Source organism: Sminthopsis crassicaudata, chromosome 3, assembly GCF_048593235.1.
Source record: "Sminthopsis crassicaudata isolate SCR6 chromosome 3, ASM4859323v1, whole genome shotgun sequence".
Classification (NCBI taxonomy): Eukaryota; Metazoa; Chordata; class Mammalia; order Dasyuromorphia; family Dasyuridae; genus Sminthopsis; species Sminthopsis crassicaudata.
The window spans coordinates 238,838,349-238,860,324 of NC_133619.1; the positions used below are offsets into that span (position 1 = coordinate 238,838,349).

At 35.4% G+C, this 21,976-nt stretch overlaps 1 long non-coding RNA gene across 1 annotated transcript in view; it reads right to left on the reverse strand.

Moving 5' to 3' along the window:
* Positions 1-2,336: 2,336 nt before the first annotated feature.
* The window catches only part of LOC141561119 (uncharacterized), a 32,781-nt gene continuing 13,141 nt past the window's right edge, over positions 2,337-21,976 (reverse strand). Inside the window, exons 3-6 of the long non-coding RNA XR_012487971.1 lie at positions 10,210-10,306; positions 7,212-7,302; positions 6,513-6,609; positions 2,337-2,740 (exon numbers count right to left, since the gene is read on the reverse strand). This is a non-coding gene — a long non-coding RNA (uncharacterized LOC141561119). The remainder of the gene's footprint in view (positions 2,741-6,512; positions 6,610-7,211; positions 7,303-10,209; positions 10,307-21,976) is intronic.

Sequence of the window (21,976 nt, forward strand, 5' to 3'; positions counted from 1 at the left end):
CACATGTAAAATGTATGGGATTGCCTGTCATCGGGGGGAGGGAATAGAGGGAGGGGGGGTAATTTGGAAAAATGAATACAAGGGATAATATTATTTAAAAAAATATATATATATATATAATAAAAAAAATTAAAAAAAAAAAAAAAAGAATTTCAACTGTATCCAAAGTGGTAGGGTGGTACGGAGCTAACAAATTTGTGGGTGCAGAAAACCCTAAGTCAAGATTCATTAATCAAAAGATTAAGTATTTTCAATCGAAATTTATTTTCTTTAAAAAAAATAGGAATACAAAAGGACCTTTTATTACATGGCCAACTATATCATAAAAAAGGGTATCAAAATTCTTTGGTTGTAGTTAAAAATAGGAAAGTAAAAAAAAAAAAGACCAAGAAGCCTCCAGGTATCTGTATCTTAGAACCAAGAGGAGAGCAAATCCCAAGAGAATTTGATAATGTGGAAAGGGGCCAGGTGCCATAGGTATTTATGTAAAAGGTAAAATTGAACATTTGACCCAGAAGACTCTTTTAGTGAATAAGAATAACTATGCTCAGACCAGTTTTTTTTAAAGATCACTAAGGTAGGTGAGGGTAGAATGAATTGGAGTGGAAGAAGACTTGAATGGAGAGACTCTTAAAATCATCTGGGGATGAGGGGAAGAGAGACTACATCTATTGAAGAATGTGGATCGAGAATAGGGAATAGAGAAGGGAAAAGTGGTATAGGCAGAAGCAATAGGGCTTGACAAGAAAAAAAATGTTTATATTGAATAAGGATTCACTAAAGTCTTGGGAATCAACAAAATTACCAAATAAGATACTATGGAGGAAGAAGTTATGAAGAAAGAAGACCAAGTTTTGAGGGGCACACTTACATTGACTGGCATTATCTCTATGCAAGAGGGTGGGTATCCCACAAGAAACTCACATGGACTGAAAAAAAAAAAAAAACAAATAGGAGAAGCTCCAAATTTGAGAGAGGAAAATCTCTACAAGAGAATAAGATAATTATCACTGCTGTCAACATTTTCTGAGAGATCAAGCAAAATAAGAACTGAGAGAAAGCCTTTAGGTTTAAAACAGAAGAAATCATTAATTGTGGAGGACAAATTACAGTGCAGTATAAATCAGATTTGAAGAATGCAGAGCAATTTAGGGAAAGATTTATGAACTCATGCAGACTGAAGCAAGACAGGTATAACTAAAATTACAGTAAATGAACAAAAGCACTCCAAGTTTGGCATTCTCTTATCTACTGAATTGAAAATAGCCTTAGCCTAGAAAACAGGAAAGCAAATATGGATCTCTCCATTTAACACAGAGGACGTAGGCTACACACTGAAAATGCTGTCAGATGCAAATCTATCGGCAGGTTGTACTCAACTGTTTGTCCATGAAGTACAGAGGCAGGTATGCTTGTGTTGCTATATATGTGTGTATATATGTATATGCATGTGTCTTTGCATTGCAGAGAACTGTTCAGTGGTCAAAGTTTGTATGAATCTGTGAATTGCATATTATCAATAAACACTACATTTTCCACAATACAATTGACACTGCCTTCTACACCATGTTTACTGCCATTTCAAATCTTGACATTAGGAACAGAGGTTTGTAACAATGGAGAATATATACTGTTATGGCTAATTGAAAAGAATACTGTTTACAAGGGTTTGAGAGAATTTTGCAATTCAGAATTCATAGGAATAGGGGTTTGTTACTGTCTTGCTGTAAAAAACATCTGCAACCCCAAGTTGGGGGCATTGCCTTTATTTCCTTTCTTTTTGTTCTTCACCATCATAAACATTTCAAGAGAGTACACACAAAAGGCCCCGAAATAAATCCTTGTATAATTGAAATGGGAAAAGTGTGCATGAATTGGATTTTCTCATAGTGCACAACTCTTTCAATTCATCGAGAAATCTTTCTGCTTTGTCCTCCAAAATAGCTATTTTGATAAGCTCCTGGTTTTTGAATGTAGCTTCACTGGAATAACAAAATCAGAACAATGAACATTATTATATACTCTAAATGCTGACTTGGATATCAGGATTCTTGGCTTCTGACTGACTTTTGACACTGACACAGAAAAGTCAATCAGGCATATTGGATTCCATTCATTGACATCTCCTATAACAATGCACAACTCCTTATCAGTCATTCACTTGTGTGTTCACTTGAACATTTTGTACATTCATCACTGTATCTTTTAATTCTAAATAGAAATATTCCATTGTGGGTGGTTCCCCAAATAATGGATACTCTTTTACTCTAGTTTGATCTTTTGAGCTCATAAATAATTCACAAAACACTTTCCAGAATTTTTGCTTTCCTCATACTGATTGTTTTCAATTCTTTATTTTAGGTCGATAATTTAGAATTTCCTCCAACGCTCCATTTTTCAGGCCTTTAAATCAACTGAAGAGTTTTGGAATGACAAAAGAATATCATTAGAAATGTTATCTGAATATAATCTGTTTCCACAGATATTCAGTTTGATATATTCCCAGTAAAGGACTCAACACAATGTAGGAACTGTACATTGTAATTTTTATAATGTCGCCAGGATATTTTTCCTTTTTGTTTCCTAAAGAAATTCTGCCATTGTAAAATCCCACTAGTAGGACATGTGTATACCCAACTTTCCAGAGAGGGGCCAGAATTAAAGAACTTTGAATGATGTTTTCATTCTTGATGTTATTTTTCTCGTCACAGTTTTCCTCTTCTGGAGTAAAGTTTGCTTCCTGAAAAGGGAAAAAAGATTTTTAGAAAGGACAAAATAAAACAAATATTTAAAAAGCAATGCCAAAATGATGACTTCAGGTTACTTCCTGATGATGTTTTTTCAGGCAGGAAAGATTTCTGTAGCATATAATCATTTCCTCAAAAGCTCCTCTCCAACGTTTAATCTAACATGGAACATGGGGGACATCTCTGTGGTACAGTGACTAGACTACTAATCCTGAAGTCAGGATCAAAATTCAAATCTGGTTTTACACACTTGAAACTTACTAATTGGATGACTCTAAGCAAGTCAACCCCAACTGCCTTAGTAAAAATAAAATAAAAATAAAAATGCAATATGGACTTTGAATCAACTTCTAAAATTCAGTCAAACAAGGAGGCAGCATTAGATCTTAACTTTTTGGATTACCAACTTTTATAGGTTAAACCTTTTTTGAAACCCATTGGAGAATGTATCCCAAATACATTTGTCCAATGGTACAAAGGGACAAGCCTAGAAAGGAAATCCTGCCCACTCATCTGCTGGAATTTTTCTTTAGTCTCTAAAATTCACAAATCAGGACTTTTAAAAAGGGGTGCAAGAAGAGACTCACTCTTCTCCATTCTTTGAAGGATGCAAAGATACAAGAAAGTTAAAAATTGCCTCCCATTTTTTTTTCAGAAGTAGTCTGACTTGTTTAGGGTCACAAAAACGTGATTGTCTGAGTCTGGATTTGAACTATGGTTCTTCTGACTTCCGGGCCAATGAATGCTCTCGCCACTGTGCCATCTAACTTCCCCAATACTAAGTATTTGCAAAATTTTTCATTGAACTAACTGGTTTTGCTAGTTGGGCTTCTTTTTTGCCTCTTCTCTTCTATTACTGTAAATTATGGTTTCTTGTGATGTATATATAGATCTCTCAGAGGTAGGATATTAATCCTAACTTTGGTAATTAAAAAATAAAACTAAATTAATAAAATTTTAATTTCTTTAAAAAGCCCATCTTAATTTAATAGGCTAGGTAAGACATTATGGCATACACACACACACACACACACATACAATACACACACAATCCATGTAAAGCTGTTTTTGCTATGAACAGAAAGGAATAAATGCCAGAGATGTTCCAGAAGTAAAAATGATAAGATTTCATAGTTGATATCATGGTATACAACTGTGAGGAAGGAGAGACACCTAGGAGTGAAAGACAATTTTGAAAGAAGGGGTCTGATTTGTCAAGACAAATCTAGGGATTATTTGAGCATAATTACAAAACGCTTTCCACAGAAATCAAATTAGACCTATACAAATGGAAAAATACCAATTGCTTATGGAGAGCCCAGTTAATATAACAAAAATGACAACTCCCCTTCAATTAATCTATATATTCAGTGCCATATAAGTCACATTATTAAAAACTTACTTTAGAAAGGTAGAAGAAATAACAAAATTCAACTGAATTCAACAAAAGGTCAAGAAGAAGAAGGGAATTAATAAAAAAAAAATGTAATGGAAGCCTTCCTAGCCATACCAGACTAAAACCATATTGTAAAGTAATGGTCATCAAAACCAATGCTACTGGCTAAGAATTGGTATTGAGTGGAATAGGTGAGGTCCACAAGATACAATAATCAATGAATATAGTAATCTAGTGTTTGAGAAAAACAAAGACTCCAGATATTGGGATAAGAACTCATTATCTGATAAAGATTACTGGAGATATTGAAAAATAACATGGCAGAATATAGGTACTGACCAACATCTAACATCCAATACCAAAATAAGGTCAAAATGGGTTAATGATTTGGACAAAGGATGTAAACTATAAGAAAATTAGGAGAACAAGGAGTAGTTGTCTACTCTTTGGAGTAGGGAGGAATACATGGCCTTTAACTCGATAACATTTTGAATTGCAAAATGGATAGTTTTGATGACATAAAATTAAAAAGTTTTTGCACAATCAAAACCAAAGCAATCAAGATTAGAAGGGGAGCAGAAAGTAGGTAAGCAAGTTATAGCCAGTGATTCTGATAAAAAAAAAAAGAGTCAAATTTATAAGAATGCAAGTCTTTCCTCAATTGATAAATGGTTAAAGCTTATGAAGAGAACATTTTCAAATCAAAAAATTAAACCATCAGTACTCATTAAAAAAAAAACATTCTAAATAACTCTTTAAAAAAAAAATCTCTAAAGTACTCCTTCATATTGTCCAGATTGGCTAAAATGACTGGAAAAGATAATAAATATTTGAGAAGATGTGAGTAAACAGGGACACTAATATATTGTTAATGAAGTTGTTTATTGAGTTAGACATTCTGCAGAGCAATTTGAAACTGTACTCAAACAATGACAATAGTCTCACTCCTGAATGTGTATCCCCAAAAGTTCCTAATGGGGGGCAGGATTCACATAAGCCCACAAGTTTGTAGCAGCTCATTTTTAGTGGTAAAGAGAGGGGAATTAAGTAAATGCCCATTACTCAATAATGGAATGATGAATAGGTTGATTTCAGCAAAGCTTACAAAGGCTTCCATGAACTAATGCTGAATGAAGAAAGCAGAAATCAGAAGAACGTTGTACGTAATAACAGCAAGATTATGTGATGATCATCTATGATAAACTTAGCTCCTTTCAGCAATACATAGATATAAGACAATTTCCATAGACTTAGGATGGAAAATGCCATCTATATCCAGAGCAACAACTATGGAGACTAAATGCAAATCTCAGCATACTATTTTCAACTTTTTTATTATTTGATTTTGCATTTTGGGTGTTTTTTCTTTTCATTCAGATTTCTCTTTCACAATGTGAGAAATATGTAAATAAGTTCAAAATGAAATGAAAATATATCTGATTGATTTCTGTCTTCAGGAAGGCGGGGATTAAAAGGATAAAGACTCAAAATCCTTAAAAATTGAATGCTAAAAACAATCTTTACATGTAATTTGAAAAATTAAAAAGCTATTTCAAAAATAATTTAAAATTAAAAGTAAAATTATATAAATAATAATGAATAATTTAAATAATAAATAATTTAAATTTAAATTTATAAAAGAACATGTTATTGTGCTGATATCTGCAAACACACAGAAAGACAAAAACATACTTCTGTGCTGTCAGGGATTTTATATTCAATTACAAAACACCCTCCACCAAATATGCGTTTGTGTGTGTGTGTGTGTGTGTGTGTGTATCATACACAGTATCTGTAAAGAGCACCAGTTGAAATTAATCTCAAAAAGAAAGGAGCCAGGGGTGAAATTACAAATGGGGAAGACTCACTACACTAAAAGGTCTCTTTCAGAAGGTACCATTTCACTCTTGTAGAATATGAAAGCCAGAAGGGGAGTGAAGAGAGAGGACATTCCAAACAAAACAGAGGTGGAGATAGCATGAACTTGTAACATGTGGTGTTGTCGGAGGGAGAACAATAAGTCTCATTAGAATACTTGGAGAAAAATAAAGCATAAGAAAACCATAAGGAGGTGGGGAATTGTGACAAATAGGAAAGGAGTATAAAAACTAAAAAGAGAATATTCTGCATTCCTCAAAACCATCTATTCAGCATGTTGGACATAAATGGAAGCCAACCCATTGGCCCCTTTGTTGACAGACAGCATCTTTGTGTTAATAAATTGCATTATGCCCCTGAAATGAGCTTAGTTTCCTCTTTTATTTAATATCAGTTTTGACATCCCTGTATTTTTCTAGAAATTTTCAGTCCTTGAAAAAATCCTTGTGGAATTCAAAAGGGAAAAGTATACATGAATTGGACTTTCTCACCATGTAACACATTTCTTTCAGTTCAGAAAGAAGAACGTGTATTTTGTCTTCAAAGGCAGTCTTTAACATAAGTTTCTGTTGTTCAAATTCATTTTCTCTGAAAAATAAAAGCAGTGGGCAGAGTTCTATCAAGAGGCTCACTTCTATCCCAGTTTTCTCACATAGGTAATGAATGACTTTATTTTATTGGATTCCATTCTTAGATATCCCTATAATCATTGACATATTGCAGTCATTTGCTGGTGTGTCATTTTTGACATTTTCTTATTCATCACACTCTCTTCTCTTTTAACTCTAAACATATTTTTACCCTTATGAATCATTACTAAATCAATGTATATTCTTTTTCTTTTTCTGTGTGTTTAAGAAAATAAGTTCTACACTTATTTACTTCATCATACCTTTCAATTTCAAGTCCTAATATTTTTCTTTGAGTTGATAATCTAGAATTTCTTCACATAATCTTAACTTGTCAGGCATTTCAGGCATCTTCAGGCTTCAAAGTAATAAAGTAATAGTATTGGAATTGTCATTTGATCATAAGTTGATATTTTTACCAGTTAGCCTAATATACCTACTACAGGTAGAGTGAGAATTAAGAGATGGTAGGTATTTAGGTGGGGGGAAAGAGTGGTCATACTTCTATTATTATAACTTGTCTGGGTTCTGAGAAATCCCACTAGTAGTACATGAATATACCTTGAATTTAAGAAAGATAACAGAGAGAACACATTATATCGATACTTTTATTTTCAATGTCCTCTTTCTCTTCTCCATCTTCAATTTCTTCCTGTAAAAAAAAAAAAGAATGACTTTTACAAAGAGAAATAAAATGCTTCTCTAAAGCATTTCCAAGTGAAATTTTGAGCTACGATAATTTTGAACTTAGGATTATTTTTTCAGACAGAGATTAGAGTCATTTCCTTAACACTCCCTTTTGAAGATAACCATAAAATTTGACAATTAAAAATATGGGGGGACCTGGAAGATGGAAAGTTCACTATTACTCCATGAAATGTTTTATCAAAGAAGTTCTTATCAAAACTTTTTGGCTCTTCTTAAAAAAAGGGGAAAAAAACAAAAATAGATGAAAGGAACAGATTGTCCAAATCAAACCTTAGAACAAGTAAACCAAAAAGTATTATCATTTAGCCAACATAAGAACATGAAAAAGAGAAAGAAGGATTCCTTGTACTAGCCAAACTACAGGAACAATGGCAAATCAGTCAGACACAAAGCAGCTTCCCAACGGCATCATACATGAATTAAACACAGAAGAAATTGGGCATATAGCTAGCTTTGACATAAAATGGAATAATCAAATATCATTTGAATTGAAGGATTTTTTTATGCTAAAATAAGCAAATAAACATACCGGACGATGTAAGGGAATATAGCTTAACTATTTATATGTTAATGGAAGAGTTAAAATTCTCCAATAGTTGTGGAGAAAACATTTAGAATGACAAAAGAAAAGTCATGGAAAAGACCATGGTTTTTGAATCATTAATCCTAATGCAGGGGAATATATGTGTGCCAAGGACATCAAAGACAAAAGTGTCCTATATAGAGTCACATTTTCTTGGAAGAGTAAGTTAATAGATGTCCATAGTTCAGAGAGCAGATAAACAAATTGTGGAATGTAATGTGAAAGATATTATGTTGAGACACTCTAGAAAAAGTTATTAAGAATTTTTCATGTATTACCTAACATACTGACCTCTGGGAAAACAAAGAAAGGTTAAAAAAACTGTTCCCAACCTTCAACTAATTCCTATTCCATTAGAAAATAACACATTAAAAGTATATGTAGTGTATGTATATATGTATAATATAAATCACGTATATATAAATATATATGTATGTATGTATATATATATATATATATATCTGTGTGTGTGTGTGTGTGTGTGTGTGTGTGTGTGTGTAAGAGTAAATACATGGAAAATCTAAAAAAGGAAAGCATTACATGGGACAGGTTGGGGAGGGTTATTAATGGGGAATGCTCACTACCAAAAGGCTCATTCAGAAGGTAAAATTTCATTCTTGTGGATCATGAAAGTCAAGAAGTGGAGGTGAAGAGACTGAAGATTCCAGAAAGAGGGAACTAGACATTGAGAAAACATGAAATCGCGACTCAAAAGAGTTGTATCTAAGAAAGAACAAAAAGCTCTGAATCTCTGGTTTTAAGAAAACTTGGGGAGAGGAGAGAAGAGAGAAGACTGGACAAGTCGGAAACGATGGTAAAGAAAAATCAAAGACACAATTGGATGGGTGAGCCCACAACTCCTGGATTTTGCTGATTAGAGAATAAATGTGGTCAGATCTCTGTCACCAGATCATTTTTCTAGGGGCAGGTGGAAAGCAGTGAAGTGGAGGGAGAACTGAGGATGGGAGAGGCTCTTGCAAACCTGTAGAGACTATTTGATGTCCAAGGAGGAAGGAGGAAGAGAAAATAGAAATATTGTGAAAGTAGAAATGACAGATCATGGCAAGAAACTATCTCCAGTGAGTAATGATTCCTTGAATTCATGGGAGTTCATATGATTCCCAACCAGATAATAAAGAGGAAGTAGTTAGGAAAGAGTTCAGTGCCTTGGAGGACACAGTCATGGTGAGCAGCATGGCTTGGAAGTGGATCCTACAAAAGCAGACTCAGATGGACTGAGAAAAGTAAAATGAGAAACCCCAGGTAGGAGCTCTTTCACAAAAATTGATGGAAGAAAGCCTGGTCAAGAGGACAGAATGATTCCTGGTGTTGATACTTGTGTAGAGATCAAGAAAAATAAGATTTGAGACAAAGACTGTAGATTGGTACCAGAAGTCATCGCTGATAACTCTGAAAAAGAAAAGTCCATGGTGTTCCAAAGAATTAATTCAAAAAATACCAAGCAATCTAGGTTACTATTTATTAACTGATGCAGAATGAAGCATGCAGGATATTAGGAAATTTAAAGAAAAAACCCTGAAAGTCTGCCATTCTCTAATTGAAACATCTTATTCATCACTTAGAAAATACCAAATGAAATACAAGTCACTCCAACTTGTTAGTGAAGCAATACGTTATGATGCAGATTGCTGTATATTCTGTCAGGCACACTTATGTTGCCAGTTGGTGATGAATATTTATTATATCAGTTTTGTTCAAACATACATATATATATTTGTATGTATGTATTATTTATTAGCATTCATGTGTGTCTTTTTGATTTACAAGAAACTGTTCAATGGTGAGAATGTGGACATAAATTTGAGAAAATCAAGATTAGAAATACACAATATCTTATTAGGCTTTATGAAGTATAGGTCCCCAAACACTTTACATGATGATTTTCATTTTTTATTAGTGCTTCTAAATGATGAAACTAAAAAATGTGTTTGTTTTAAGCAGCAGACTTTTTGAAATTATAATAATTATGTATTAAAATTATCACATGGAAACAATCCCATGATAGTGCTAAAACAAATTCTTCCCTAATTCAGTTCTTAGAAATAGGGTAAAGGAGCATTACTCTTTTGGAAAAACATTTCTTTTCATGTTTTGAGATGCCCACCAAAAGCTGCCAGCATCCCTCATATTGAGGGCATTGTTTTGATGCCTTTCCTCTATCTCTTCTGGGGATTGCAGGCACTATACTCTTAATAAATGCTTGTTCAATGCAACTGGATAAAGGACCCATGAATTAGAATAACTCACAGTGGTACAAAGATCTTCAAATTCCCAGATTAATTTCAGGGCTTTTGTTTCCCATATGACTGTTCTTTCCATGTCTAGTCTCTGGATTACAGTGTCTCTGAAATACAAAACCAACAAACAGTATATGTATTTAAGCTAGAAAGTGTGCTGACTTGGTTATCAAGAATCTTGCATTGATCCCAATTCTTCCCCTTACATAGTTGATTGAATTAGCTATCAATAATAGATTCCATTCATTGACATCTATGTGATAGGCAACTCTTTTCTTTGAAACACAACTTATCAATTATTCTCCTGTGTGTCCCTCTCATTTCTTACTCTTTGTAAGATGATTCAGTTTTGGAAACTACGGGGATGCCCATCAATTGGAGAATGGCTGAATAAATTGTGGTATATGAATATTATGGAATATGATTGTTCTGTAAGAAATGACCAACAGGATGATTTCAGAAAGGCCTGGAGAGACTTACATGAACAGATGCTGAGTGAAATGAGCAAGACAAGATCATCATTATATACTTCAACAACAATACTGTATGATGATCAATTCTGATGGACGAGGCCCTCTTCAGCAATGAGATGAACCAAATCAGTTTCAACAGAGCAGGAATGAACTGAACCAGCTACACCCAGCGAAAGAACTCTGGGAGTTGACTATGAACCACTACATAAAATTATGAACCACTACATAGAATTCCCAATGCCTATATTTTTTCTGCCTACATTTTTGATTTACCTTGACAGGCTAATTGTACACTTTTTCAAAGTCTGATTCTTTTTGTACAGCAAAATCACTGTTTAGACATGTATACATATATTGTATTTAACTTATACTTTAACATATTTAAACTGTATTGGTCAACCTGCCATCTGGGGGAAGGGGTGGGGGGAAGGAGGGGAAAAGCTGAAATAAAAGGTTTTGCAATTGTCAAAGCTGGAAAATTACTTATGCATAAAATTATTGTAAAAATTAAATTAATTAAAATTTAAAAAATGTTTATTCAGTTTCAAATGAAAGCACATTTGTTCTTTTGTGGATGTTTAATAAATTACTGTTCATTCTTTTATTCTGGTTCTTTTCAATGCTTACATACATTCATGGAGTTATTTTTAGAATATTCCTTTTTCTTCTAATGATCAGTTTTAATTCCTGATATTATTCTTTGTTGTTGATCATCTAGAATTTCTTCACTCAGTTGCATCTTGTCAGACATTGCAAACATTTCCACATTTTTTGGAGAAAAAATATTGATACTCAAAATGTTATATGAATATAGTCTCTCTTATACTGCATGCACAATGTACTAGAAAGGGATGATGAGGCCATTGATCAAGTTTACTCTTATTTTCTTTTTCACTTTACCAAGATACTGTCATAATATATAATCCTGAAAACCCACTAGAAGGATATTTGTATCTGCTTTTCTGAAAATCTGTCAATGATGTTCCATAGTCAATTTTTTCATTATCATTCATCTTCTTTTTTCAAGATTTGATTCTTTGGCTGTAGAAGAGAAATATTTTAAGAAAGAAATAAAATACATTCCTAAAATATCAAAGTCATATTTAATCCATTGATAACTGGAAAGCTAATATTCTACTGATTCTTTTTACTGTTATGAAAGATTTATGGAGGAGGTAATAGTAATTTATTCAGCAAAACTTTCAGGATAGAAACTCTGAAAGTGCAACTAGGGACCAATTCCAAAGAGAGTGGTCCAAGTGAAAAAGAGTCAAGGGTTCAGAAGCATTTAAGCTCTTAACTTCATAAAGGCAAAATATCTTAAGAAACACACAGAAAGAGAAAGTTAAAATATAAAAACAGATTTTTTTACAAAAAATTAAAGCCAAAATTTATAAGTTAACAAATTAAACCTACTTTTCATATAAACAAGAGGCAAATGATGGAGTTTCCTTCAGGCACACGCCTTTTAAGTACCTCTTCATTCTATTGGAATTCACTAACATCATCACAATGCTCTATGAGGTCAACAATAGATCCCAGAACAGGTAGCCAATGGCTTTGGAGCTTGGAGGGCAGTAGCCATGTCTGTATACTTTGGAACACTTTTACCTCTTCATCCTCTGAGGGGAGGGCGGGAAGAAAGGGGGCAGCTGCCTTCTCTCCCTCATCAGTCATACTCATGGGCAATGCACTGTGGAAAAGGGATCTTTTCCTCTTTCCAAGCTGGAAACCTACATACCAATTTATTTATTGTGACTTGTGGAGTCTCTATTTAGTCTTAGTTTGCCCCCACTTTTGCTTCCCCTCCTCAATCATCTTCCTGCTCACAGTAGTTTCAGTTGGTCCTGCTCTGATTTCATAGCAGAAACTAGGCCAATTTCTTTGAGACACAGAGAAGCATAAAATTCCCAAGAGCTCTTTCTCCTGCACTTTTTCTCTTCTGCCTTGGCACATTGTTTCCTGTACTCTCACTTTGCAGTCAGAGATCAGGCAGTTTTCATTTGGAGCAGAAAGACTTGGAAGGCTCCCTTGGACCATGATGAAGTAGGATCTGCCTAGCTCACCTCTGTACATCTGTGTCTTAAGAAATCCTTTATGTCTTCCAATGCATTTATTATGGTACTATTCTTTTTTCTGTGTAAAGTCCTATGGATAGTTCTAAAGTTGATAGCTTCCAGTGCACGGAAAACTCTATACTGTACTTCCTGGAATCAGTTGTTTCACTTGTTGATGATTTTTCCTCCCCACACCCCTTTGGAAAGAATGATAATTTTGGTTGAATTTGTGCTATGAATTTCACTGACATTTAAATGACAAAGTAGAGAGGAATTTCCTCATCCTCTCTCTACCAGAGTCAGTGAAATTCAGGGTCAAAATAGAAGCCTGGACTACTGGGCATATTGGCCATATGAGTTCAGACTGAAGTGGATAATTTTGGATTCTTCTGTGACTTATGCTCCAAGTACTTCCTAGGTCCTGTTTCTCCTCCTTTTCTATTTGAGGGATCAATGAAAAGGATTGTCTTAATCACCCTGCACGGTCCTGCTAGACACCAATACCAAGAACTCCCACAGTTCGATCAAACTTGATAGGTCCCAAATGAATCCCCTGCCTTTTAGTCTGGAACCCACATTCAAACTCATGTTCAGTTATTTGGGAAATGTCCTTTTTCCTTCTATTCTCTTTAGCTTTATAATGTTTTGCACAAAAGTTGAAGAAGTTCTAAGTAGTAAAATTATTTTCTCCTCATCTTTAGCTTATTGATAGATTCTTCTTTGATACTGTAATAGGACCAATATCCATGAGAATTCCAGCCCCCATGAGTTAAGCTCAAGATATCTCCTGGCAGTCTTTGGCCATACTGACAGGAATGCCAGGTCACCTAAGCGTTTCAAGACTACCCAAAACTCTTGGGTATCAAGGCCCCTTTGATGACCAAATATATCTGCATAACAACAGTATACCAAAGATAAGGACTACCAGTTAAATATCCATTTGTTAAATGACCTAACAACGTACATATACAATATTTTATTCCAACACTGAGAATGATTTAAGAGGTGTTAGCCACCAGGCTGTGCTAGCGCTGTCCAGAATCAGCTTTCATTGATAATAGTGAACATTTATATATATATATATACTCATTAACATAAATACACACACACACTCACACACACAATGATTTCACAGGGAGAAACCTTTCAAAAGCTACAGTCACTACTATTACTCCAAAATTTTATTTCCATAATATCCTATTTAGAATTAAAAGTTAGTAACAGTCATTGGTGTTAAATGGAAGCACAGTGAAACTGTTAGAAAAAAAACCTCAGACACATTTACAAGAGGAATGACTGGGCAACTGTCAAATTCCACATAAAGGTCAGGAATACACTGAGAGCTTTGGAAAAGGTCACTTGATTTAGCTCTTAAGACACTAAAGGGGAATATTATTGTTCTATAAGAAATAATTATCAGGATGATTTCACAGGCCTGGAGAGACTTACATGAACTTATGATAAGTGCAGTGAGTAGAACCAAGAGAACATTGTGCATAGCAACAAGATGGTAAGATGATCAATTCTGATGGAAATGGCTCTTTACAACAGCAAGGTAATTCAGCAAGGTAATTCCAGTTCCAATGAACTTGTGATAGAGAGAGGGCTGTGGGGACTGAATGTGGATTACAAGACAGTGTTTTCACTTTTTTGTTATTGCTTGCTTGCATTTTGTTTCTAATTTTTTTTTCCTTTTGGCTTGATTGTTTTCTGTATACCATGAGATGAAGACAGAAGTCAAAGGGTTTTTAGGATTGATGGGATCTGGTGTTTCTGTTTAGTTTGTTTTCTTAAAGAATGAGGAAGAAAGAGAGAGTCAAGATGGTGGAGTTGAACACAGCACTGTTACAAGAGTCTCCTCAAATCAATACTGTCATATTATATTCTAAAGCAGCATGACCAAGGAAGATCAAAGTGTGATGTTTTTCCAATCCAGGCCAACACAGGAGATCAGAGAAGTCTATGAAGCTAGTGTTTGAGCTGATCAGGAGAGTATTGTCACAAACCCACCAGTTGTGGACATTGGAAAAGGCAGCAGTAGCAGCACTACCAAGAGCTCTCACCTCCCAGAAATGGCTAGGGGAATGATTAAATATCTAATGTCCCTCTGCGCTGGCAGAGACACTGACCAGATGCCATTTGGCACCTTCATTGTCCATTACTCAGTGTTGGCTCACACTTCCAGGCCACAGGTGAATAGTAGGGAGCAAGGGCTTTAGTTCTGGGTTACTGTTCCAAGGAGAAGAGAAGATGTGGTTATGAGAGTGCATAGGCTCTACATGGCTAAGCATCTGAGCTCAGACCAGGACAACAGTGACCATACACTTCCACAGATTTTATCATTGTAGAAGTAATAACAATTTAAAGGTCCCCAGAATTAGTTGTATTAACAGAATGACTACAAAACTTGAAGTTGGGACACCCTCCCAGAGCTAAACTGATCCCAACTCTAACATAAAATTGAACCCCAAAAAATAAGATTGGAAAATGAGCAAGCAAGAAAGACTTCAACAAAAAAAGCTGTTATGGTGACAGTGAAGCTTACATTACAACTCAAAATATGATGAGGTTATAAAAATATCTACATGCAAAGCCTCAAAGAAAAATCAAATTGGACAAAAAAAAAGAGAATGCCTACAAAAATATTTTATAGGAGAAAAAAGATTCATTTTTTATTAATTATAAGTTTTATTTACCAGATATATGCATGGGTAATTTTACAGTAGAAGCAATTCATATTTGAACCAGTAAAGAGCTCCAGTTTGTTAAAAAAAAAAAAAATCTTAATGAGGGGAGGGGGATTAGATTGTCTGTGTTTGCCCTTCCACCATTCCATTATGCTTCCCCCAAGCCAACTTTCCACAGCTATCATTTTTAGGGTGCCATTTCCCCCAGGATCCAATCTGCCAGCTATACACAATCTCCAACCTCATGGGGTAACTCCTTTCCTGTGAGAAATGGCAAATTCACTAGGGATGTGTGCCTTTTTATTCCTTATTTTTGGAAAGCCATTTTCTTCTCTCTTCCTCCTTCTCTCACACCATCTCTTCCTGTCCCATCTCTGTCTCTCTCCTCCCAATGCCTACTTGCTCAAATCTTCTGCAACCTACTTTATACACTCTCAACACAATACTAAATGTTCTATTAATTGCTTTTACAAATCAATGTCTCTAGTCCCTTGTCTCTAAATCACTTTTTTACTCTTTAAACTGCAAGATTCACAAATAATTTTGAACCAAATTTCATAAAACGTATACCTATACCCAACAGAACATAGTTTGCAAATTAACCAATACTTCTAGAAAGCAACATGCCATTTAAGTAGGGAGATACAAACATGATGTCCCAAGGTGGCATTTTATTTTAATAAAATTTTAACTTAAAATCCAATCAAATACAGCTTTAAATTCCCAATAATAACAAACTGCTTTTCCTATCATATTCAAATAATGAATTTCACTAAACAGCATAGTTTTTATTTTTGTTTGTTTGGTTGTTTTTTCTGACCCCACCTGGCTATTATTCCCATGGACTTTTCTTGGAGAAGTTCAAAAAAATCTCAGAAGACTAAGAAGACCACTTTTTCCTTTAATGTGTTCATCACTTCTGTAACCCTCTCTGTGCTCCAAACCAAAGGAATGAGGGTCTTTAGAAGCACAACAGATGGGATAACAAGTCTAGCAGCCTTGGTGGAGTATATGTCATGATTGCTCTTAAGTAGGACAGCACCTCATAGCACCAAAACTTCCCGTTCTTTTTCCAACTCCTCCTGCTGCTGTTGCTGTTCATCTTTCCCAACCTTCCTACCATCCAATTGTGCTCCAAACATCATTCTTCTGCCCCCTTGCCAATTCCCAATCAGACTTGTTCAGTTTCCCTTTCTATGTAGTAGAAGAAGGAGGAGGAAGAAAAGGAGGAGAAGAAGGTGAAGGAGAAGGAGGAGGAGTAAGAGGAGGAGGATGAGGAGAAGGAAGAGGAGGAGGAGGAGGAATAGCACGAGGAAGAGGAGGAGGAAGAGGAGGAAGAGGAGGAGGAGGCAGCAAAGATGCAAGACCCCTGTTGTTTGCCACATGAGCCTTCCCAGTGATTTGGGCTATATTCCTTTCTATATAAACTTATATATGTCAGTGGAGTGTGGCCTAGTGGAGTGGATTGGCAATAGGAGAATTGGTTTTGGGAGGACAGTTTTTTTGATGTGCTGTACTCTTTCTTTTCTGCTTTCTTTCTTGGACATTTCTTTTCATGTTGTCCATCAAGTAAGCTAAGTGCCTTTATTGAGGCACTACCAACCTCAAGTGCTTATGATTTGTTAGTTGTGAGGGACAAGCAGAAACGTGAGAGTCCCTGAGACTTGACCTAGTCTCATGCCAAAGCCACTCATGCCAAGGGTCTGAAGCTGGTCTTGCTCAGATAGGTGAGAAGTGGAAATCCTGAGAATCCAACAGAGAGGAGACAGCTGTAGGAGAGGAAAAATACAATGCAATAATCCCCACAAAACATAGCTCCACTCTAAAGGGCCTTTGACTTCAGTTGCCTCTCATCAGGGGCTGTAGTCTATGTGCATGCAAATGACAATAAGGAGGAAAAGAATCCCTTCCTCTGACTCAGCCTCTTTCATGTAAATGCAAGTGCTTGAGCAGAGTTAAGATTCATCCTCTCCCATAGCCTTGATCCTGAGCCGGTAATTCACTCATACTGAACACAACTGCAAATTCCACAGGAATCATAGACATTCAGTGTCAAAGGGTCTGTTCCTTCGAAATGAAAATTGAAGACATCAAAAAAACTTGATAATTTTGCATTTCTTTGGAAATCTTGCATTAAATGTGGCTCAACATGCATACATACACATGTAGAGAAATATCTGCAAAAATACCTACGTGTGTGTGTGTGTGTGTGTGTTTGTGCTTGCATATATCTTTGTATGACAGGAAACTGCTCAGTGGTAAAAGTGTGAACATGAATCTGAGAATGACCAGGTTTTAAATACATATTAATAAACTATATAAGTTACTCCACATCAAAACATTGCCATTGTTTTCACAATGTTTACTAGTACTTTAAATTGTTGAAGTTAGGAATTATGATTTTCTTTAAGTAATATTCATTTTGGAAACAATAGAAAATTTGTGTCACTGTTACCAGTTGAAAAGATTAGCATTTTATTAATTATTTAATATTTACCAGTTAAATTTCAAACCATTTTTTACATTTGTTTTTAAAAATTTGGAATTCCTAGCTTATCTTTCTTATCCCCACTCACAACTAAGAAACCACATGTGAAATTACGCAAAACATTTTCATAAAAATCATGTTGTGAAAGAAAGCATAGACCTCCCACCCTAATGAAAATTTAAAACTCTCAAGATAAAGTTGAAAAAAGAGACAAAGAGAGAATGCTTCCATCTGTATTCAGACACAATCAGTTCCTTCTCTGGGAATGGATAGAACTTTCTTCAGAAGTATTTCAGAGGAGGCATGAATACTATTAAGAATAACAAAGCCTTTGTTTCCTTTGAATGACAACCTTTTCTTCTGAAGGATTATACTCAGTTTTGTTAGGTAAGTGATCCTTGGTTGCAATCTTAGCTCCATTGCTACCTTTAATATCATATTCCAAACCCTCCTTTCTTTAATGTAGAAATGGCTAAATCCTATGTTATCTTGACTTTGGCTCTACTACACTTGAATTGTTTCTTTCTGGATGCTTGCAATGTTTTCTCCTTGATCTGTGAGTTCTAGAATTTGACTATAATATTCCTGTGAGTTTTCATTTTGGAATTACTTTTAGATTCTTTCAGTGGGTTCTTTCTATTTTTATTTTACCATCTGGTTTTAGAATATCAGGACAAGTTTCCTTGATAATTTCTTGAAAGATAGTGTCCAGGCTCATTTTTGGTCATAACTTTCAGATTGACTATGATTTTTAAGCTTAAATCAAATGGGTCTATTTTACAGGTCAGTTATTTTACCAATAACATATTTCAAAGAGTTTTTTTGTAATTTTTGTATCTTAATGTCTCATAAAGTCATGAGCTTCCATTTGCTGAATTTTAATTTTTAAGGAACTATTCTTCATTGAGCTTTTGGTCCAATTGACCCAAATTGTGAATTTTGCTTTATAAGGCATTCTTGTCTTCATTAGCTTTTTGTATTTTCTTTTGCACCACTCCCTATTCTTTTCCAGTGTTTCCTCTCTCTCTTTTACTTGACTTTCAAAATCCCTTTGAAGCTACTCCATGGCCTGAGTCTCTTATTTTTCCTGACAGCTTTAGATGTGTGAGATTTAACTTATCTTTTGAGTATCTATTTTGATCTTTCTTCCCATCAAAATAACTTTCAATGCTCAGAATGTTGTTTGGTATTGTTGTTGTTGTTGTCTGCTCATTTTCCTAGCCTATTACTCTAATTTTAATTCTTTATTAAAGTAGGGCTCCGTTTCCAGGTGGAGGGTGCACTGTCCTGAGTTTCAGTTATTTTGTGTACTTGTTTTTAGAGATCCTTGTAGGGACCTGACCACAAGCCCTCGTCTCTCCTGTTAGAACCTGTTATAAGTGTCCCTGTTTCCCCTGTAGTGACAAGCTCTAGTGAGCTAAAACAAGAGAGTCCTTCTTTATTGATGCTGGAGCTGGGACTGGGGCTATGCTGGGATTGCCCAGAAGATTGCTATGCTGTTGCCACAGACCCTTTCCACTGACCTTCCAAGTCCTCCCTGATGTTTCAAGGCCCAGGTCCAGAAACCTTTGGCATTGCTGCTGCTTCAGAAAGCCTGTCTTGCTGAAGCTGGGCCTTGGGCTGGGATCAAGGTTGTCCTGGTGCTACCTGCCCTAGAATTGGCGGCTGGGCTCTCACCTTGATTCCTCAGACTTTTTTCTGCTGAGCTTCTAAGTTGCCTTCAACTGGAAAATGTTCCATTTTGTGTTCTGTAATGTTCTGATGCTCTAAAATTTGTTTAGAATCACTATTTGAAGGAATTGGGGACAATTTGAGGGAGAGGTTGGGTGATTCCCTGTCTTTATTTTGCCATCTTGACTCTACTCCCCCAAAGATTATCATTTGAATATTGAAAGAGAAAATTCTTCTCTAATTCAGAATTCCAAGAACAGTTGAGAGACATTGATTCTCTGCTGAAATGAGAGTTTTAACTTTGGGGTGCCCACAAAAACTCCATTTGGCATTCCTCAAGTAAGGAACATTGCCTTGATGTCTTTTCCTTCATCCTCCCTACTACATTCTCCAATTTTCTGGAGATTGCACACAAGTATGTGCTAAATAAATCCTTATGGGAAAAAATTGGGGGAAAGACTCATGAATTGGACTCTCACCACAGCATATTTCTCTCTGATTACTTTGAGAAATTTCTAAGCTTCATTTTTCAAAGATGATTGTGTGGCCAGCTACTGTCTCAAGAAGTCAATTTCTCTGGAAAAAACAAAACCAACAGTTTTTTGTATTAGTTGGAGACTATGCTGACTTGGCTATCAAGAGTCTTGTATCCCAATTCTTACACTGACACAGTTGAGTAAATTAGGCTTATTAAATTCCAGTTTACCAGCTATTCTTTCATGTAACCTCTTTAACATTTTCTACATTTATCTCTACCTATATAACATTTATCTTTATATTCTGAGCATATATGTTCTCTTGTGAGAGGCTATTAGATTAATCTATAATCTCTCTTCTGGTTTTTGTGTTGTATGGGTGTATCTGTATGCTCTTACCCAAATTTACAGACATGTTCCAAGAATTGACATTTTCCTTTTGTCCTTCCTGATGAATTTTAATTCTTGATATTATTCCTTCAAATTCAACTAGCTAGATGTTTCAGGTTTCTTCAGGGTTTTGGAGTAATTAAAGATTAATAGAATAAATAATATATGAATATAAACTTCTCTATCAAACTGTATGCATAATGCACTCCATTTGGCATATTCACATATAGGGGGAAAAGAGACATACCTGCTTGAGAAACATACTATTACATTGTTTGCTAGAGATTTTGCCATTCTAAAACCCTGTTAGTAATACAAAGACTACTTTATTCATCACAGATAGGTGAGTGCTATCATGTGTGACCTTTCAAATGTGGTTTTCAGGCTGGTGATCCTTTTCTTTTCTGTAACTGAAGTGTTTTCTATTGAAAAATAAACTTTTCAGAAAGAGAAAATTAAAATATGAAATTAAATTTTCTGTAGAAAATTAAAGCCAAAAAAATTAAATTAATAAACTAAACCTACTCTGAAGATGGGTTTTTATAAGGCAAATGCAACAGCTTTCCTCAGCTGCAGAGCTTTAGCTCCTCATTCTGTTACCTTGGCATTCACTACAGATCACCATGATGCTCTGTGAGGTTAGCTGCAGACCCCAGAGTCTGCCAATGGCTCCAGTTGGCTTTGGGTTTTGGGGAACTAGCAGGGCAGTGGAATTTCACCTCCTCATAGTCTGGGGCCTTTGAAACAGCCATGGGTCAGGCAATATTGAAAAGTGGGCTTTTGATGCAGCTAGGCTTAAAATGCACACACCAATTTAATTGTTGTGGCTTGTGGATTCTATACTTAGCCTCAGGCTACCTCTCTCCTTAGTCTGCTTCCAGTTTTGCTCTCCATCCTCAATCATCTTCCTGCTCCCAGTTATCTCAGTTTGTCCTGCTCTGACTTGACTTCATAGTCCTGAAGAATAAATATAGGCCAATTTCATCAAGCCAAAAAGAAGGAAAATTCCCAAGACTTCTTTGTCCTGGACGTTTTTCTTTCTACCTTGACTATTGTTTCCTGTATCCTTTCTTTGAAGTCACAGATCAGTCAGGTTTCATTTGGAGCAAAAAGATTCCAAAGGTTCCCTTGGACCATGATGAATCAGGAAATTTATCTTCCTGGAAAACTTCTTTACACAGTGTCTTAAGAAATCCTTTATGTCTTCCAATGAACCTCCCCTTGTATGGCACTAATAATTCTTAATGTTCTCTGACAGCTTCCAGTGCAAGGAGAACTCTATGCTGTACTTCCTCAAATCTAAGTTATCTTGCTACTCTGGTTGCTGATATTTCTCCCTCCCTTTCTTTGAAGAGTGATATTTTTCAAGGATTTCTTCACTTAAATTTGAGTGACATTGAAATGAGACTGAATAGGCAGTATCCTCAACTCCATTTTACCAAAATCATTGAAATTCAGTGCCAAGATAGAAGCTTGGACTACTGGGGATACTGTCCCTATGAGGTCAAATTGAAGAGAGTGAATCTCCTGTGATT